This window comes from Eumetopias jubatus, unplaced genomic scaffold (assembly GCF_037043125.1).
Source record: "Eumetopias jubatus isolate StellerSeaLion01/CBP00866 unplaced genomic scaffold, mEumJub1_p1.0 scaffold_14, whole genome shotgun sequence".
Classification (NCBI taxonomy): domain Eukaryota; kingdom Metazoa; phylum Chordata; class Mammalia; order Carnivora; family Otariidae; genus Eumetopias; species Eumetopias jubatus.
In genome coordinates this window covers 86,573,077-86,577,810 of record NW_028274820.1, presented here as the reverse complement: position 1 = coordinate 86,577,810, position 4,734 = coordinate 86,573,077, and the positions used below count along the sequence as shown (strand labels likewise).

Sequence of the window (4,734 nt, the reverse complement as noted above, 5' to 3'; positions counted from 1 at the left end):
AGCCAGTGAAATAATGCAAGAAAAAGGAAATAAAATCACACATATTGAAAAGGAGTAAGTAAAACTGCCTCGATTTATATACAACATGATTGTATATATTGAGAATACTAAAGAAACTATTAAAAAGCTACCAGAACCAAAAAGTGAGTTTATTAAGAGTGTAGAATACAAGGTTGTAAGTATATTTCCTAGCAATGAACAATCAGAAACAGAATTTTTAAACAATACCATTTACAGTGACATCCTAAAATCATGAAGTACTTGGGGAGAAATTAACTAAAATATTATGAGATCTATATACTGAAATCCTTACTGAGAAAAATTAAGGAAGATCTAAATAAGTAAAGAGTTATATGATGTTCATGGATTAGAAGACTCAATATTGTTAAAGTATCAATTGTCCCTCAATTGATCTATAGATCAGACGCAATCACAATAAAAATCTAATCAGATCTAATCAGATTTTTTTTATAAAAAATAAGCTGATTCTAACACTTATGTGGAGCACTCACTTTGGCAACACACATACTAAAGTTTATGTGGCAATGCAAACAACCTAGGATAGCTGAAACAATTTTGATTTTGTATTTTTTTAAAGCTTTTATTTATTTATTTGACAGAGAGAGAGACAGCGAGAGAGGGAACACAAGCAGGGGGAGTGGGAGAGGGAGAAACAGGCTTCCCGCTGAGCAGGGAAGCTCCATCCCAGGACCTGGGATCATGACCTGAGCCGAAGGCAGACGCTTAATGGCTGAGCCACCCAGGCGCCCCGAAACAATTTTTTTCTTTTCTTTTTTTTTGGGGGGTACAGTATACTTTATTGATGGTACATGACAAGGTAGGGCTCCCCAAGCCCCTCCCCTTCTTCAGGGGGTCTGGGATGGAAACAGTGGAGGTCGGGAGATTCTCAGTGTTTTGCGGATAAGTTGGGGCAGGGACTCCCCAGCAGCTGAGGGCCTCTCTCTTCCTCTTGCTCTCGCTGGGGCTGGTAGTCCAGGGGGCTCTTACTCCTTGGAGGCCATGTGGACCATAAGGTCCACCACCCGGTTGCTGTAGCCGAACTCATTGTCATACCAGGAAATGAGCTTGACAAAGTGGTCGTTGAGAGCAATGCCAGCCCCGGCATCGAAGGTGGAGGAGTGGGTGTCACTGTTGAAGTCGCAGGAGACGACCTGGTCCTCAGTGTACCCCAGGATGCCCTTGAGGGGGCCCTCTGACGCCTGCTTCACCACCTTCTTGATGTCGTCATATTTGGCAGCTTTCTCCAGGCGGCAGGTCAGATCCACCACAGACACATTGGGGGTGGGGACACGGAAGGCCATGCCAGTGAACTTCCCGTTCAGCTCAGGGATGACCTTGCCCACAGCCTTGGCAGCACCAGTGGAAGCAGGGATGATGTTCTGGGCAGCCCCTCGGCCGTCGCACCACAGCTTCCCAGAGGGACCGTCCACGGTCTTCTGGGTGGCAGTGATGGCATGGACGGTGGTCATGAGTCCCTCCACGATGCCGAAGTTGTCATGGATGACCTTGGCCAGAGGAGCCAAGCAGTTGGTGGTGCAGGAGGCATTGCTGACAATCTTGAGGGAGTTGTCATACTTCTCGAGGTTCACACCCATCACGAACATGGGGGCGTCGGCAGAGGGAGCAGAGATGATGACCCTCTTGGCCCCGCCCTTCAAGTGGGCCCCAGCCTTCTCCATGGTGGTGAAGACCCCAGTGGACTCCACAACATACTCAGCACCAGCATCACCCCACTTGATGTTGGCGGGATCTCGCTCCTGGAAGATGGAGATGGACTTTCCATTGATGACAAGCTTCCCGTTCTCAGCCTTGACTGTACCGTGGAATTTGCCATGGGTGGAATCATACTGGAACATGTAGACCATGTAGTTGAGGTCAATGAAGTGATCATTGATGGCGACAATATCCACTTTGCCAGAGTTAAAAGCAGCCCTGGTGACCAGGCGCCCAATACGGCCAAATCCGTTCACTCCGACCTTCACCATCGTGTCTCAGGGACGCGGCTGGCACTGCACCAGAATTCGCGGCTGTCTGTCGAACGGGGAGGAGCAGAGAGCCCCGAAACAATTTTTAAAAAAGTACAAAGTTAGAGCACTTACACTATCTTATTTCAAGACTTACTCTAAAGCTATATTCATCAAGACAAGGTGATACAGGTGTAAAAATAGACATGTACAGTAATGTAACAGAATACAGAGTTTAGAAATAGACCCACATATATATGATCATTTGATTTTCAACAAAGTTCCCAGGCAATTCAGTAATGAAAGGATAATCTTTTCAGAAAATAGTACTGGAATAAAACAGAGGTCTATTGGATATCCACATGCAAAACACAAACACACACACACACATGAGGAAAAAAATCTGGGTCTTCACATCATAAATTTAATGCAAAATGAATCACAGACCTTAACAAAAACATATTCAAAATGGACCACAGATCTAAATATTATAAGAACTATGATAATCCTAGAAGAAAACATAAGAAAAAACTCTTAGTGGGCTTTGGTCAAGCAAAATATTCTTCACTAATATAAAAATGGACATAAAATATGACATAAAAATATAAAATATGACAAAAAATGATAAATTAGACTTTACCAAAATTGTAAACTTCTTGGGGTACCTGGGTGGTGCAGTTGGTTAAGCATCTGACTCCTGGTTTCAGCTCAGGTCATGATCTCAGGGTTGTGAGATGGAGCCCTGTGTCAGGTACCCCACTCAGTGGTGAGTCTGCTTGAGATTCTCTCTCCCTCTCCCTCCCCCTCTCCCCCTCCCACTCATGCTCTTTCTCTCCCCCCCCAAATAAATAAATCGTCTTAAAAAATTAAAACTTCTCAAAAGACACTATGATGAAAACAAAAAGCCACAAAGTATTTACAATACCTATAACTTAGAAAGGATTTGTATCCAACATACCTAAAGATTCCCACAATTCGATAAGAAAACAACCCAGTTTAAAAAAAAGCAAAATATTTCAACAGACACTTCACCAAAGAAGGTATATGAATAGCAAATAAGCACAATGATGCCTAACATCATTCATCACCAGGGAAATGCAAACTGAAATCACAATGAAATACTACGTCAGGCCCAGCAAAGTGACTAAAATTTAAAAGACTGAAAATACCAAGTATTGACAAGGATATGGAACTACTGAAACTCTCATACATTGCTGGTGAGAATGCAAAATTATGCAACCCCTTTGGAAAACAGGCTGTTTCGTGTAATGTTAAGCATATACTTAATACATGATTCAATTACTCAGCTACTGGGTACCTACCCAAGAGAAATGGAAATGTTCACACACAGTCTTGTTGAATGTTCAGAGCAGTTTTATTTGTAACAGTCAAATCTAGAAATGCCCTTCAACTTGTAAAGAGATAAATTATGGAATACCCATTCAACAGAGTAATACTCAGCAATAAAAAGGAATGAAATATTATATATGCAACAGTGTAGATGTTTCTTAAAACAATTATGCTAAGTGAAAGAAGCCAGATACAAAAGACTACAACCCATATGATTCCATTTATATAAAATTCCAAAAACGGTGAAACAATAGCATCTACAGATAGAAAGCAAATCAGCGGTGGTCAGATACCAGGGGGTCAGGGGAGGGAATTAATTGCAGAGGTGGCCCAGAAAACTTTTTGGGATGTTGGAAATGTTCTATGTCTTTGTTGTGATGGTGATGAAATGGCTGGATACAATATACACTTAAACTTACTGAATATTATTGTATGTAAAGTATACTTCAATAAAGTTGACTTTTAAAGTGATATAAAAATTATATTTAAGTTTAGAAAATGTCTGGAAAAATGTACATTAAATTCTTAAGAATAAATTCTTAAGAATAGATGAGACCACAAAAGACTTTCACTTTCTATTTCACTTAGTTACATATTTCTATAATGTTTTATTTTGTAATGAAGAGACTTCTATATTAGTCAGGATTTTTGTGATTGCCAGTAATAGAAACCCAACTCAATCTAATTTAAGAAAAGAAGGAATTTATCGGTTTATGTGCCTGTATAGTCTGGGGTAGATTCAGACAGAGCTGAATCCAGGTACTCCAATCAATTTATTGAGAATGAGGCTTTCCCCAACTATTGGCCCTTTTTTCCTCTGTGTTGGCTTCATTTTCAGACTGCCTCTCCCCCAGTGATGAGGACAAAGTAGACTACTAGCTTAGCAAATCCAGAGGAAAAGACACACCAGGAAAAGTCCTGGGCCAACTCTTAATGACCCAGCATGGGACACACGTCCTTGCCTGAGAACTGGGACTATGACAGCCAAGCCTGGGTCACGGGACCACGCATGGAGTTGAACAAGGGTAGGGTGGTCTCAGCTCAGCCCCACACTGAAGATTAGTTCTCAAAAGGAGAAAAAAGAAGAAAGAAAAAAAAAAGAAGAGGATCTGATATCCGAATAAAGTCAGCTTCACAGGCAAAAGCAGAGGATCACTACTACAATGTACTGCTTTTAGAATTGGGGGGGGTATTTTGTTTTTGTTTTTTGTTTTTAATCTTTAGAGTAACTGAGCCCAAGGCAATATTCTTCGGTGCTCTCCTAACACAGCACAGTGTACAGGAGGAGAAGGCATTCCTTGGCCCGCTGGTATGAACTGAATGAGCCTACCTAAAATTCGTATGTTGAAACCTTAACCCCCAATGTGATGATATTAGAAGGTGGGGCCTTTGGGAGGTA

At 41.6% G+C, this 4,734-nt stretch overlaps 1 pseudogene; it reads right to left on the bottom strand.

Annotated features, from left to right (window-relative positions):
* Positions 1 to 989: 989 nt before the first annotated feature.
* Positions 990 to 2,060, bottom strand: LOC114211756 (glyceraldehyde-3-phosphate dehydrogenase pseudogene; annotated as a pseudogene).
* Between the last annotated feature and the right edge of the window lie 2,674 nt (positions 2,061 to 4,734).